The sequence below is a fragment of the Lissotriton helveticus genome, chromosome 9 (assembly GCF_964261635.1).
Source record: "Lissotriton helveticus chromosome 9, aLisHel1.1, whole genome shotgun sequence".
Classification (NCBI taxonomy): Eukaryota; Metazoa; Chordata; class Amphibia; order Caudata; family Salamandridae; genus Lissotriton; species Lissotriton helveticus.
Genome location: NC_136070.1, coordinates 718,167,759 through 718,184,802, shown reverse-complemented (window position 1 = coordinate 718,184,802; position 17,044 = coordinate 718,167,759). Strand labels below are relative to the sequence as shown.

At 52.7% G+C, this 17,044-nt stretch overlaps 1 long non-coding RNA gene across 2 annotated transcripts in view; it reads left to right on the top strand.

Annotated features, from left to right (window-relative positions):
* LOC144782944 (uncharacterized) overlaps nucleotides 1-17,044 on the top strand; it is a 501,527-nt gene that overhangs the window by 304,719 nt on the left and 179,764 nt on the right. The gene's annotated exons all lie outside the window — the stretch shown is intronic.

Sequence of the window (17,044 nt, the reverse complement as noted above, 5' to 3'; positions counted from 1 at the left end):
GAGAAACAAAGGGGGGTGGCCCGCCTCTTCCTGGTGCTGACAGGCGCAGGACGGGCCCACCCTTGGCCTGGGTTTAGCCCAGACACGTCCCACGTCATGGTAGACCATAACGCACTTTATGTGCATCGGCGGCTGGGGGAGGTGGGGGGAATAAGCGCCTCTTCTCCTGGCAGTGGGGGCTATGATCTGAAGTCCGCAGGCTGCAGCAGTAATGTGTCTCCAACATACTTAGTCCCATGCCACAGTAGACCACAAGGCACTTTCTCTGCGTCAGCGTCAGGGGGAGATGGCAGGGAACAAGCCCCGCCTCTCCAGGCAGAAGGGGCTGGGATCTGAAGTCAAACACACACAATCTACAACATAAGGAATCCGTTAAGTGTTGAGGCCTTTGTTCTAAAGGAGAAGACTCCTCATTGAGGTTTTTTCTAATGCCTTGAACACATCATGGCTACCAGCCCTTTAAAAAAAGGATCTAACCCCTATTTTGGGCTCCACAAAGGCCTCCACCAGAGATCGACACCTGAGCACCTTTGTTGCAAGACATCAAGGGGTCGATTCCGATCTGTTAAAAAAATCCACCGTACGATTCGTATTCGTAGCCGAATCCGTATGAATGGGAAACTACCGTCCGACCTGCGAAGTACGATCCATTTCCGTCGAGTGTATTACGATTATCAGCGTACCGTACGAACCACAGTCGATGACCCGTACGAATTAGCATCGGAAATCCGACCGTACGATTTGTAAACATGCCGTACAACCACACAAGTACGATCCTGTACAAAAAGCCTGCCCGCGATTCGTACGGGCCAAAGTATTCGCGCAGGAAGAATGATTTATACGGGATTTTTTGCCTCACAACAAGCGGCAACAACACATACCACCCGTGTACCCCTCGATGAAGTGTACACGAACCCCCCACCCACCAACGGCCCGTACAAGTTTCCCGCACGCACAAGTATGACACGCACACACCCCCGATCAAGGCTACGCGAACCCCCCACCTTCCAACGGCCCATACAAGTCACCCGCACTCACAAGTACGACACGCAAAACCCCCCATCAAGCCTACGCGAACCCCCACCCGCCAACGGCCCATACAAGTCAACCGCACGCACAAGTACGACATGCACACCACCCCGATCAAGCCTACGCGAACCCCCCCACCCGCCAACGGCCCAAACAAGTCAACCGCACCCACAAATACGACACGCACAATCCCCCATCAAGCCTACGCGAACCCCCATCCGCCAACGGCCCGTACAAGTCAACCGCATACACAAGTACGACACGCACAACCCCCTATCAAGCCTACGCGAACCCCCCCACCCGCCAACGGCCCGTACAAGTCAACCGCACGCACAAGTACGACACTCACACCCCCCCGATCAAGCCTATGCGAACCCCCCACCCGCCAACGACCCGTACAAGTCAACCGCACGCACAAGTACGACACGCACACCCCCGATCAAGGCTACGCGAACCACCCCACCCGCCAACGGCTCATACAAGTCACCCGCACGCACAAGTACGACACACACAAGCCCCCATCAAGCCTACGCGAATCACCCACCCGCCAACGGCCCGTACAAGTCAACCGCACGCACAAGTACGACAGGCACACCCCCCCGATCAAGCCTACGCAAACCCCCCACCCGCCAACGGCCCGTACAAGTCAACCGCACGCACAAGTATGACACACACAACCCCCCGATCAAGCCTACGCGAACCCCCCCACCCGCCAACGGCCCGTACAAGTCACCCGCACGCACAAGTACGACACGCACAACCCCCCATCAAGCCTACGCGAACCCCCTACCCGCCAACGGCCCGTACAAGTCAACTGCACGCACAAGTACGACACGCACCCCCCCCGATCAAGCCTACGCGAACCCCCCCACCGGCCAACGGCTCGTACATGTCACCCGCACGCACAAGTACGACACGCACAACCCCCCATCAAGCCTACACGAACCCCCCCACCCGCTAACGGTCCGTACAAGTCAACCGCATGCACAAGTACGACACGCACACCCCCCCGATCAAGCCTACGCGAACCCCCCCACCCGCCAACGGCCCGTACAAGTCACCCGCACGCACAAGTACGACACGCACACCCCCCGATCAAGCCTACGCAAACCCCCCACCCGCCAACGGCCCGTACAAGTCAACCGCACGCACAACCCCCCGATCAAGCCTACGTGAACCCCCCACCCGCCAACGGCCCGTACAAGTCACCCGCACGCACAAGTACGACACGCACACATAACGCCAATACCTAAACCAGCACAAGGACTTTGCTAACGAGTCACACAACAACACTGAACATGTCTCCTGTGTACACACGATTGAGAAACAATGTCCTGGTCACAGCCAAACAGGCAAACAGAGGTCAACTCTAACACCCACCCCATATAACACACACACCACCCATTCGAAATAAGCCACACCCACAAATTAACCAATAAAAGGGTCCACTCATACAACCCATCATCCTTTGCAACATACCTATTCTTGCTAAGACACAGACATCACACCAACAATTGCAGCCACACACCTTCACACATACAACCTATCTCATCTACACCCACAACACCCCCTTCACAATCAGACCCATACACCCTCATCCATACACACCATCACCCCCTCAATCACATACACCCCACACCATGAGCACACCCAAGAATCCAAAGTTCACTAACCCGGAGAATGAGATACTCACAGATTAAATCATCAGAGTCGAGCCACAGCAGTTTGGCGCATTGGTCAGACAGACCAGCATGGCTGACAAAACACACCTGTGGGAGAGGATCGTAGACTGGGTCAATGCTGTTGCACCCATCATGCGCACCAAGCCGGAATGCCAGTCCAGGTGGTATGAGCTGCGGAGGATGGTCAAGAAGAAAATGGACCAGGACTACGCCAATGCACACTACACTGGAGGTGGTGGTCCCCGCAGACCTCCAGTACACCATCCCTGGGAGGAGAAAGTCATGACCCTGCTGCCGCCGGTGGGAGTACAAGGAATTGAAGGAGCCGTTGAGCCTGGTGAGTGTACAAAAAACACATGTTACATGGGTGGACTTACAACAGTGCCCAGCAGCATGGGGGTGGGTGGCCATGAGTCCCAGCAGTACACAACAGAATGGGAGTAGTTGCAAGGGGGAGGCACAAAGGGTGGAAGGTGTAGGGTAGGAGGCTGCTCTCATCCCATATGTCCCAGGTACACACCCATGCACCATGGCCAATGAACAGGGATATGGAAATTTCACACAAGATAGTAGACCACAGCTTCAAAACAATTTCATGTTGCTGACACACTTTTCGGAGATGCATCATTTTGTGATACAGTAAGGCAGTCTAGCAAGCGGGCGAGCATAAACAACCTGTCTCCATCCCTCTGTTGCCCTCCTCCCTCTGTCTGTCTGTCTCCCTCTGTCTGTCACCCTCTGTCTCCCTCCCTCTGACTCCCTCCCTCTCCCTCCCTCCCTCCCTCTGACTCCCTCCATCCCTGTCGCCCTCTCCCTCTGTCTCCTTCCCTCTGTATCCCTCTCCCCATGTCTCCCTCTCCCTCTGTCTCCCTCTCCATGTCTCCCTCTCCCTCTGTCACCCTCTCCCTCTGTCTCCCTCCCTCTGTCTCCCTCCCTCTGTCTCCCTCCCTCCCTCTGTCTCCCTCCCTCCCTCTGACTCCCTCCATCCCTGTCTCCCTCTCCCTCTGTCACCCTCGCCCTCTGTCTCCCTCCCCCTGTCTCCCTCCCTCTGTATCCCTCTCCCCATGTCTCCCTCTCCCTCTGTCACCCTCTCCCTCTGTCTCCCTCCCTCTGTCTCCCTCCCTCTGTATCCCTCTCCCCATGTCTCCCTCTCCCTGTCTCCCTCTCCCTCTGTCACCCTCTCCCTCCCTCCCTCCCTCTCTCTCCCTCCCTCTGTCTCCCTCTCCTCATGTCTCACTCTCCCTCTGTCTCACTCTCCCTGTCTCCCTCTCCCTCTGTCACCCTCTCCCTCTGTCTCCCTCCCTCTGTCACCCTCCTCCCTCTGTATCCCTCCCTCAGTTTTCCTCCCTCTGTCACCTCACCCCAGCTTCCTGGGCACACACACAGTTGCACCCGAGCACTGCACAGGCCTTATTAAAACCATAGAGCAGAGTGTCTAGGGATGTCTCCTAATTACCAGCAGTCATGTACTAAGTGCCTGCGAGACACCCACCATTTGCAGGCGACGCAGTACTGTGTCAGGACACACAGCTTGGAAAGCTCTGTAGTACACAATGGGCCCAGGTGTAGGCAACACAAGTCCCTCCTGTGAACATTGCAAACACAAACACCAGGACAAGGTCAGACATCCTGTGCAGGAACCCACAACCACGATTATGCCAGCATGCTACAATTCAGAGACTCTGTCCATCACCACCCCTTGTTGTAAATTATTTTGTCCACCCTAAGCGTGGAAGGGTATACTCAGATGTGAGTCCCTTGCTCATTGCACCATCAGGATTCAAGCAAGCCGGGCCGAAGACGGCTGTAATGCCAGAAACCGGTCCCCGGAAGCTTGTTTCCTTCCCAGTGTAAGAATTGGCTTTTGTAGTCTGGTCTGCCCTGTTCCCATGATGCACTGGGCCAGGGACAGACTAATTTGCATACAGCCAGGTTCTGAAACTGGGATGGTGCAATGAGCTAAAAAACGGTGTTGGATCTAGCCCTGATCTCTTGACTGGGTGAGAGTACTCTGCTTAATTCAGAGACTCTGTCCATCACCACCCCTTGTTGTAAATTATTTTGTCCACCCTAAGCGTGGAAGGGTATACTCAGATGTGAGTCCCTTGCTCATTGCACCATCAGGATTCAAGCAAGCCGGGCCGAAGACGGCTTTAATGCCAGAAACCGGTCCCCGGAAGCTTGTTTCCTTCCCAGTGTAAGAATTGGCTTTTGTAGTCTGGTCTGCCCTGTTCCCATGATGCACTGGGCCAGGGACAGACTAATTTGCATACAGACAGGTTCTGAAACTGGGATGGTGCAATGAGCTAAAAAACGGTGTTGGATCTAGCCCTGATCTCTTGACTGGGTGAGAGTACTCTGCTTAATTCAGAGACTCTGTCCATCACCACCCCTTGTTGTAAATTAGCATGCTACATGAGGGCACAGCCAAATCACAAATGATGGACGTTTGCAAATCACACTCAAACTACTAGCATGGCCTGTCACACCCCCCCTTACAGAAACTTATCCCCTGGGGATAGGCAATGGAGTGCAACACTGTCACAATTGTCATGTCCCACAACTAAACACTCACTCATATGAATACGCATACAACTTTAACATGCACATTGCAGATGCTCCAGTCCATTGTGCCTCTCACACAATGCACGTGCCCCATCTTATGAACGTTGTGGATGCACTTAAGTACCAACATGGACATGGGTATTGACAAGGTGATGCGTCTTGGAGCAGTGCCACGTTCTAAAGCCATGATCTAGAAGTGGGTGTACAGGTCCAGGGGTGTTGGCATTGGTTGGCCATCACGGAACAGCAACACCTATCCAAAGTTGAAGAATTCATCGTAATAAATAATGCTCTGTCTCTTACATGAACATGCTGCATCTAAACTCTGTGCATGCTTGACGCAGGCATAAGGATTTACACTGTATCCTGGATGTTGCGTGAAACAGAGCACTGCTGTATATGTATTGTGCCGGAAAGACAAGACACAGCAATGGCTGTGTCAGTCATTGTCAAGAGAATGGAAGAAAGAAAATACCCCTGAGTACATGTCAATTTGCTACCACTACATACACAACTGAACAATGACAACAATGTAAAGCTGGTGGAATGTGATGCTGATAATGGCTAACAAATTAAGATGTCACTTGATAGTGCATTAACAGTGTCTGTCTCTCCCACACACAGGGCAACGTGTGGAGACCACCCCCAACCAGGGGGGAGAAGGATCCCAGTCCCAGGCTCAGCAGGACCCTGACCCCACCAACAGCAACGCCACTCAACGCACTGTGCATGACCCCAACCAACCTGGCTCCTCTAGATCCCAAACCCCTGCAGCAACTGTTCCAGCTACATCTGTGCCAACCACCTAAACCATTCCCACCACATCCCAGCAGCCCTGCCCATGATCCACCAGAGAGCCTGTCTGAAAATGAGGGACATCCTATGTCGGGCACCCCTGAGGTGGCAGACAACATCCACCCTGCCAGCACTCGGGGGGACCGTCGATCGGATGTGCCCACAAGCGCAGGCCGTGCTCGTGTGGGTCAGGGTGGTGGGAGTGGCGCAAGGTGGAGGCGAGATTCTGGCCAGTCAGCTGCAGGGCCCGGTATGCCTGAACTGACTAACATCCTGGAGGCATACCGGCGGGACACCGGGGAGGTAAGCCAGGTAGCGGAGGCCCTCAACCAGGTGAAAGAACAGCAGGCTAAGCAAAATGCCAGGCAATAACAACATTATGGACGGGTGGAGGCAAGTCTGGCTGAGCTCTTGACGGTACATCGGGAAATGAGCCAATCACTACGTCAGATTGCTGCCAACATGCAGCACCCTCCCTGTGTCACCAGGCCAGCTACATCAAGGCAAAGTGCAACACCAGCTGCAGGGAGGGAGGAGGAAGAGGAGGAGGAACTGTCTGACGTAGCGTCCCATGCATCGTCCATGCCTGCACGTGAGGGTCCCCCAAGGAAGGTGGGTCGTCCACGGCTAAGACGTTGAGAGGCAGTGGGGCATGCACAACTCCCAGGACACCTGACCTGGCATATTGCCCTTGGGTGCAACAGCATCACCTATGAGACTCTCCCACATGGACTTGCTGGTCACATTCTGCCCAATGATGCCAAGCACTGTGGCCTGGACTCTGTTGACTCAAACTGTAAGGCATCTCATCTCCAGCAGTGAACTTTGGATTCCCCCCCTTTCTGTACAGCAACCTATTCACGTTTCCTGCACAAGATCACCCAATAAATATCTAACCATCATACACATTTGGTGAGTTATCTTGTACCCACAGTATAAATGAATATGTGTGTTCAAATGTATGAAATGCAAGGGTATTCAACAAACTGCAGCCATCCACACACTTGGATCTGAGTCCGGGAGAGGACACACATAGATCACAAATTCCTAATAACTAGATACATGGATGGAAACACACACCTGTGAGGGATAGTAAATGCTGGAGGGGAGTTTGGATCACAAAACTGCAATTACAGACAGGCACAGGAGAGTCACTTTGAGGTGTATAGTTCAGTGTGAAAAAACTAGTTGTCCACGTAGGGAGTACCTACATCTGTGTTCTCAGGTATGTGAACTATCATCAGCATGCTGCTGTACTGTGGATGTGATGAATGGCGCACAGGACAAGGGTGGCAGGACAGACTGAGGGCAATGGGTGTAGCACTCTATCCAAGCTCACCTGATTACGTGACCTTCCCCTATGGAGCTACAAGTACTAAACTCCTGTGATGGGTGCAACGCATCCAGAGCAACTAGCCACGTCTGACAATGATCTACACCAGAACGGCCAAATCACACCACACCCAAGAGACGTGGTCATGGTGTGTGTCCCCTCTGGCTACTTGACTGACTGTGACGGCTATGTTGAAGTGGTGTGACCAGGTCGTGTACTGCCACGTGACTGTGAGGAAGCCGATTTTTGCTGCTGTGGTATTGACAAGGTAACACTGTACAATATTGTGCCTATGGAAGGTGTGTGTGTGCTGTACAAGGCACATGACCTGGTGGTACGTAGACACACTGTCATGTTGCTCAGCATAGTCTTGCCAGTATGTCTTGCACACACAGGCATAGAAGCTGTAATGGGTGTGTTAGAGGCATCATGATACCAGGAGGATGATTGTCTGGTGTTTTCTGTGTGTTGGGTGGCTGGAGCATGCTCTACAAATGGATGGAAGGAGGGGTTTCCTGTAGGCGTGTGTGGTCCTGGATAGTGTGCGCTGCATTGTGGCTTTGTATGCAGCAGCAGGAATGAGTGAAGACATGACGGCAGGAGGGGTGTGACAACTTGCAAAAAAAGCACATACCACAAGGGCATTGGCAAGCCACAAAGTGACATGTGTATGTGAATGCAGCTGTGTCTGCTTCACTCAGGGTCACTGCAAATAAAATGGCACAGTAATCACCAAAGATCACGGTCACAGGATCAGGCCCCTTAGGGACAAGTGGGGCACAGGACACACAGCGTCAGCAGGTGTAGACTACAGCTATTGTGTTCCAAGCTAAACAGCAGCTACACAGCCATCTACCTCACACACAATATAGTACTTTAGCCTTAACCAACACCATGCCTGTTGTCACTGTACACGTAAACACATACCAAGAATAAGCTTACTTCATGCCATATAGTATACATGCACATTAGAAGGACATGTGCGTTGACATCAAGGAGGCACAATATTCATTTGAAATCACACGTCATGCACAACATGATGATTTACCTTGTGAGCCCATGGAGCATTATCAAACATACATGGTCATTGGCATTGGCAAGAAGACAAAAAAAGTCTATGAATGATGTCACCTTTAATGCAGCAGAACGATTCGCTACAAGCCTGCCAGGGACTGGCCGTACCTTTCTTCATCAGAGTGGTGTGATGCTCAAAGGGTTCCACCTCCAAATAGCCCCTTGGTCTGAGTACAAATGACAGACACAAAAGGGTGATCAGGCGAGGGAAGGAGAGGATGGGAACTGCAGGGAGGGAGACCTAAAACAGAGGCAAATAACCATTAGGAGTACTTTCTCATGTCACTGACACTACAAATACCTCATGAGATACACTGTACCAGTCACACCTGTGAAGTGTAACGACTGTAGCCAATTTGAGAGCACTCATTATGCTATCACATGAGATCCAATGCTGTAACACGGACACATAAAACCTAGGACAGTCTGTCATCTATTTGAGTCTTGTGTAACGCTCACAAGTCAGCTACTATGCAATGAGATCTATGTGGACAAAAAAAAATCACATTGTCTGATGATGTGGACCCTACAAACAAATTAAAATATATGGCAATGCTACTTACGCAAAGTGTAATATCTGTATTTGTTTATGTTTACCCGTAAGGGCCATGTAGGCAAACTTGACATCACCCACAACAGCTGTAAGAATCACGTATGATGAGGAAGCTAATGACCTACATGCAATGAAGGCACTCTGTAGCCAGTCATTTGCTCTATCAACTTTGCATCACTATGCTAAACATGACAAGCAGGTTGAAAATAACTCAACAGCAAGTGATGTTGATCCAAGCCACATAATGTACCCTACCATCGCACAGAAATGCTGGACGGGACAAGAGAATCATGTGAATGACCGCACTCCACTGGTGCAACACAATAATACACATATGCATCATCCCACCATTGTCATGTCTAATGCTAAACATACATGGCATCATGTGAATTAAAACAGAACTGCTACTCACTGTGAAGGCTGGCGTAGCAGTATTCTCAACCTGCACTGAGGTAACGACATGACAGTGACATGACATACTGCAACAAGGGGCAATGCATCCATGCGAACAGAATCACAGGACAGTTGTCTTAACATGTGGAACATACACTGGGCCACACCTACACAACATGGTTTTTTGGTAAACAAACTGGACTGGCCCACAAGGTTGAGGTGAGGAACCAGACACATTCTAATGCACACAGTGAGGCTGCAATCCCCCACAGAGTCCGTGGTTGTGACCTCTAACACAATGTCAAACCATGGTATATGCAATGTTGCAGTGTCAATGTCTACACACATTGATGCATTCACCAGAGTCTAAAACTACAACAGATGACTGTCAGATGGGGTGACTATCCTGTCATGGGAGTGGGCCTACATGTAATAAGAAACATGATGTTGTTGCATGTATGCATGGTCTAACAACATGCGCATGAACATGTACCACACAATTGAAACCATACCAACGCTAAACAGCCTCATATGAGTCCTTACCCAAATTGACTTTTCCATATCCATGCATGCTCCGTTGATTTGGCTGACGTTGCAATCATAATGAGCAATAGCAGGCTGACCACGATGACACCAACGGACAACATGCAGGGCGAGCTGGGGATGAGAGGCACTCAAGGGGTCAAGTTCCGTATAATGTCATTCTGACATTGTCCTGTTGATTAGCCTGATGTTGTAGTACACCTGTACATTCCAAGTACACACACAGCACGTATGTGTGTTGCATTACATCTGCACCTGTGTGACACTGCACAACAAACATCCAAGTGACATTGAATACAGTCACTTGCATACACAGCATGCTACCCATGCAACTCTATAGTACATGTTTTACCAAGATGCACCTATGACTCACCATTATGAAAAGAAGTTTCGGATGAGGTGACTCCAGATATCATCTTCATCCTCCTCGTCACTGGCATCCTGGGCAAGGCCTTCATCCTCAACGGGCGGATGTTTAAGCTCATCAGGATCAAGGTAGAGTGGCACGGCCTTCTCCACTGCCATGTTGTGTAGCATGCAGCACACGGTGAAGATGTCACACACCTTGAGTGGGGTGTATTGGAGGGCTCCGCCTGTCTTGTCCAGGCACCTGAACCGGCTCTTCAGGAGTCCAAATGTTCGCTCGATCACCCGCCTGGTCTTCCCATGAGCATTGTTGTACCGCTGGTCTGCAGCTGTCCTGGGGTTGCGTAGCGGAGTCATTAGCCACGGCATGTTTGGATATCCTGCGTCTCCTGCAAATTGACATTATGGAAATGAGTGTGTAATATGATGCAGTCCATGAAGTTTTGACATTCTGACATACATGGCTGACAGAGTTTACCCACCAACAAGACATGCTCGATGGTTGTGCTGCTGCAGCATCATCTGTGGTACCCTGCTACGCCTCATGATGAATGCATTGTGGCACGATCCTGGAAAATGTGCACAAACATGTGAGATAAGCATGTTGGCAAGACACACCACCAGGGCATTTATCGAGTGGTAGTGTTTCCTGTTGCGGTACGCTTGCTCCTGAGCCTGTGGTGGCACCAGAGTAACATGTGTACGATCAATTGCACCAATTACATGTGGCATGCGTCCCAGGGCATAGAATTCCCCCTTGACATGTGTCAACTGTTCTGGAGTAGGGAATGTAATGAATTCATCTATGTGCAGCAACATAGCTGCCAATACATCGCTCAATACCCGGCTAAACATTGTCTGAGACATCCTTCCCACATCAGCTATGGTAAATTGGAACGTACCTGTGGCAAAGAAATGTAGGGCAGCCATCACCTTTACCTTGGGTGTCAGCATAGTTGGATACCTGTGTCGTGGTTGCAGGTGTTGTTCCAGCCTGTCCGTCAGGTCCTTGATCAACTGTCTGCCGAAGCGGTAACGCCGTATGCAATTACGTTCCCTCATGGCTTCCAAGTCTGGCAACGGCCTTTCCAGAGGGGGTGCCCTGCAAACCATATTTAGTAGAAAATGTGTACAACTGTCAGACAAAGACAATAACAATGTACATGGCACAAGCAACACTGCTTCAACAAATCTAGACAATTTTGAGTGTGGCGTGGGACACACACTGAGGAAACATGTGCCAGCTGCCAGCCACTCCTCCGTGAAAAGTAAAAGACCTGCGGTCTGTGGAATGGATATGACATGCATACAAATGATCTGAATGGAAGGTCTGAGTGAGCATGACAATGTATCACGTCAGTGACACACGTCACGTGAATTGCATTAGGAGGTTGTCTGCACATCCAGACAGCTGACAGCAATACACACACCCACATCACATGTGCCATCATTTACACAGATCTGACATATTCCTATTGCGGTGTGATATTTCCAAAACTATTACATGGACATCATCAGCCAGCAGAAATGTTTGATTTGTGACAAATGGTCTGTGATGCCATCACACATATGAGCGGTTCATTTGCACAAGTGGCATGATGTGCGTACATGTGAAACCCTGTCATCACGGCAAGGACCCATCATAGATGCTCCTACAGCAGATATACTGAACAGTATGAACAAGTTACTTACCTTTTGTAAGGCAATATATGTAAGGAACAGTAGTTAGTACCATATTCCTAATTTGAAATACATACCAGGCTTTGCAACAAATCGCCTCCGTGGATGCCATCGCTCTGCCCAGTGAGTCGGTGCTATCCAGCCCACACCGGATCGAATACCGTGCCGCAGATCGGCATTCTACAAGGGCTTGGCCAAGTATTGCCCGTACCTACAACGCGCACTCTGGCAGCAGTTCCACAACCGTGTCCCACAGAGAGTGTGTGTAGTGGACAAAGAGGCATGTGATGTTGGAAGACCTCAGTCCCAGACTCAGAGAGGATGATACTATCTTTCCGTACTGCTCATACCTCTTGGATACCCTGTCCAGCGGAGCAAACGGGAATGCGGTCTGTGATTTGGAGGCCTGGATGCCCATGCTCTCTGGGGTGGGGTGGGAGGACAGGAAACATGGGTCGTCCGGGGAGGGGTGTTGGCGTCTGGCAACGTGCCTATCTACAGCCAAACCTGCAGCGGGCCTGGACTAAGTAGACAAAATAGCGTCAGTCAATGCCTCATGAAACGGCTGCAGAGGGTCAGCCGAGCTTGACTGCAGTTTAAGGACCTCAGTGAGGAGGTTGGTCCTCACGGGTGCAACTGGGAGATGAAGGGGCAAGGCTATGGCCGCACACGTAAATACAACACTGGACGTTGTCCGCTCCTCCAAAGACATGGTTGGATTAGGGACATTACCAGGGTCTGGCGAGGTGTCCAGACCACTCGCATCCCCCAGTCCACCTGTCCAGTAGTCTTGGGACTGACACTCACGTGTCAGTGGGTCTTCAGAACCCTCCCAATACTCCTTATCACCCATTCCCTGATAATCAGGGTAGTCAAAAGATGTGCCCGGCTCGTTGAAGTTAAACTCCCCATGCAGCATGAAATGCGGCGTTCTGCCGCACCGTTCCCACGCCGGAGCCGTATAGTGTGTGGTATCGGGGACATCACCACCCGAGTACAGTGCCGAGGGTGACACCTGGGGGACTGTTGCTGGTGAGGTCGTGAGGTGAACCACCGAGGACCAGGATCACCAATCGGATCCAGTGTGGCCCAGCGGTGCCGGGACGAAGGCGCCGCCAGTGTCAGAGCCAATGCAAGAGACGGCGTCGGGGCCAAAGCACCAGACCCGCTAGTGCCCCCAGACGGGTCCACTGGGCCCGAAGCCGCACCGTAGCCCGTCCGTGGAGTGAGGGACATCATGGCCCTGAGGAAGCGCACTAACTCCTCCTGTGCCGCATGCTGGCCAGGGACCGGAGGTCGTGGTGCAGGCTATGATGGCTGCAAATCTGACGGAGCCGCGTGGGCGGTGTCACCCAAATCCCGTGCAGCATTGCACGTGTATTGTGGTGAGTTTGAAGTGCGATGACGTCTCTTTGACTTCTTGTGGTTACCTGACAACTTTGCCCTGGAGGAGTGATGTCAAATCCCAGGCCTCTGATGGCTCAAACCAGACGCCCGGGCACTCGACCTACATCCAGACCACGAGCTATTGTGGTGCAGGGCCAACTGCTGGAGGCCGAGCCGCTTGCGGGACCACTCCCACCTAGCTTCATATGTCTGGGCCCGGCAGTCGGAGCAGCTCTTGGTGCCGTGCTTGACGTCGAGACACCGACGGTGAGGGTCAGTCACCGTCATCAGTTGGTCGCAATCCTCACAGGCTTGGAAACGGCCATCCCTATTGGCACCGTCCTGAGTCGGACAATCCAAGTTAAATGAACAGAAGTGATCGTACTATGAGTTGACACAAAATGAGTAAGGTTACACTTATACGGGAACTGCGCTGCTGGCGTGAAAAAAGAGGACCTGACGTGAGCACGCGGAGGCGACGTATAAGTACTCAGACAACGTCGTCACAGCGCACACAACGCCTACGACACACGCAGAGCCGCAGACGATGCCAACCGACACACAAGGGTACTGCTAAGCCAAAATTGGCAGATCCAGTCTGACGCTTGGGGATATTCTAAGGTGAGGAATATAATACTGACCTGTTTCTTTCATATGCAAACAGCATGCACAATGTCGCACGTGGCACACACATGACGTGGTCACACAGGGTCATGCTGTTCGTCAATTCCACATCTGTGACAGTGGGCATGTTGCTGTCATCATGTGACAGTTCCCTGTACTGAATGGTGTGCCATTCCAGTGTTGATGTGCATCACAATATGTTGCAGACGTTACTCAGGTGCGAAGTGTTGAATGTATTTGATACACATGTGCACAATGATTAATGACATGTCTCAACAGCTCTTCACACATCAACTCAATCAATCAATCAATCACAGCACTTGTATAGCGAGCTACTCAGCCGGGAGGGTGTCAAGGCGCTTGGGGGAAGGGGTTCGCTACTGCTCGAACAGCCAGGTCTTGAGTTGCCTCCTGAAGGCGAGGTGGTCCTGGGTCAGCCGAAGGTGGATGGGGAGGGAGTTCCATGTCTTGGCCGCCAGGTAGGAGAAGGATCTGCCTCCGGCGGTGGCTCTTCGGATCCGTGGTACGGCGGCGAGGGCGAGGCTAGCAGACCGTAGCTGGCGGGTGGGCTTGTGGAAGGTCAGGCGGTCGTTGAGGTACTTAGGGCCCAGGTCATGGAGAGACTTGTGTGCGTGGGTGAGGAGCCTGAACGTGATCCTCTTGTTGACGGGGAGCCAGTGTAGGTCCCTCAGGTGGCCGGAGATGTGGCTGCATCGCGGGATGTCCAGGATGAGTCGGGCGGAGGTGTTCTGGATGCGTTGGAGTCTTTTCTGTAGCTTGGCTGTGGTTCCGGCGTAGAGGGTGTTTCCGTAGTCCAGTCAGCTGGTGACGAGGGCCTGGGTGACCGTCTTCCTGGTTTCGGTCGGGATCCAACGGAAGATCTTGCGGAGCATGCGGAGGGTGTGAAAGCATGAAGAGGAGACGGCGTTGACTTGTCTGGTCATCGAGAGGGAGGAGTCCAGGATGAAGCCCAGGTTGCGTGCGTGGTCTGTAGGTTTGGGGGCGGTGCCCAGGGCTGGGGGCCACCAGGAGTCGTTCCAGGCGGAGGGTGATGGTCCCAGGATGAGGACTTCCGTCTTGTCTGAGTTCAGTTTCAGGCAGCTGTTCTTCATCCACTCGGCGACATCTTTCATCCCTTCGTGGAGGCTGGTTCTGGCGGTGTCGGGGTCTCTGGTGAGGGAGCGGATCAGCTGGGTGTCGTCGGGATAGGAGATGATGTTGAGGTTGTGTTGGCGTGCGATGGCAGCAAGAGGTCTCATGTAGACGTTGAAGAGGGTGGGGCTGAGTGATGATCCTTGCGGGACGCCGCAGATGACTTCGGTGGCCTCGGATCGAAACGGGGGGAGGCGGACTCTCTGTGTTCTTCCAGCGAGGAACGAGATGATCCACTCCAGTGCCTTCTCCTGGATGCCGGTGTTGCTGAGGCGTTGGACTAGGGTGCGGTGGCAGACCGTGTCGAACGCTGCTGAGAGGTCCAGGAGGATGAGTGCCGCTGTTTCCCCGTTGTCGAGAAGGGCTCGGATGTCGTCGGTGGCTGCGATGAGAGCGGTCTCGGTGCTGTGGTTGGCTCTGAAACCGGACTGGGAGGGGTTGAGGCATCCATTCGTCTCGAGGAAGGCGGCAAGTTGTCTGTTGGCGATCTTCTCGATGACTTTGGCAGGAAAAGGGAGGAGCGAGATGGGGCGGAAGTTCTTGAGGTCGGTGGGGTCCGCTGTTGGTTTCTTCAGTAGGGCTCTGAGCTCGGCGTGCTTCCAGCTCTCCGGGAAGGTGGCAGTGTTGAAGGAGGTGTTGATGACGTCTCGGAGTTGTGGTGCGATGGTGGTGTCGGCCTTGTTGAAGACGTGGTGGGGGCAGGGGGCAGTCGGAGATCCGGAGTGGATGGTGTTCATCGTGCGGGCTGTGTCTTCGGTGGTCACCGTTGTCCAGGTGCGGAGGGTGGTGGTGGGGTGCGTTGGTTCTGCGGTTGGGTGCGTGGATGGTGCGCCGAAGCTGTTGTGGATGTCGGCAATCTTGCGGTGGAAGAACGAGGCGAGGGAGTTGCAGAGATCTTGTGAAGGGGTGATGTCGTTGTTTCCGGTGCTGGGGTTGGAGAACTCCTTGACGATGCTGAAGAGTTCCTTGCTGTCGTGTGCGTTGTTGTCCAGTCGATCCTTCAGTAATTTCTTCTTGGTGGTGCGGATGAGCTGGTGGTGCTTGCGGGTGGCGTGTTTGAGGGCGGTCATGTTGTCAGTGGTCCGGTCGAGGAGCCAGGCTTTCTCGAGGGTGCGGCAGGTCTTCTTGGAGTCCTTGAGTTCTCGGTGAACCAGGGGGCCTTCTTGCTTCTGGGGTTGCTGGGAGGGTTCTTCAGTGGTGCGAGGTCATCGGCGCAGGTGGTCAGCCAGTGCGTGAAGTTGCGGGCTGCTTCGTTGAGGTCCGGTGTGCTGGCGGGTGGGTTCTGGCAGAGGGAAGTGGTGAGCTGGTCGGCGGTGATCTTGCTCCAGTTTCTGTGAGGAACCTGTTGTGGGTGGTGGTGGGTGGTGGTTTTTCTGAAGCTGAAGTGGACGCAGCTGTGGTCGGTCCAGTGAAGTCCGGTGGAGTGGCTGAAGGCGATGTGCTTGCTGGATGAGAAGACGGGATCAAGCGTGTGGCCGGCGTAGTGGGTGGGGGTGTTGACCAGTTGCTTGAGTCCGAGGTTGGCGAGGTTGTCCAGCAGGGTGACGGTGTTGCGGTCCTTGTTGTTCTCCAGGTGGAAGAACGAGGCGAGGGAGTTGCAGAGATCTTGTGAAGGGGTGATGTCGTTGTTGCCAACTGAACCATAAGGTCACAGTCCCTGTGCTTCTTCAATGTCTGCCACACCTGGGGCTTGCTGATGTAAGGATGCCATGCTGATGTATGCATCCACATCGTCAACATGAGTCTAGACTACATCCCTGCAATGTGATTTCCTGGGGTCACTCTCCCAATGGTGACATGAAGGAGGTCAGGAACGTAGCCTACACAAGCGTTCACTTGAGCATGTCTGATGCACTGTACCCCAATGGT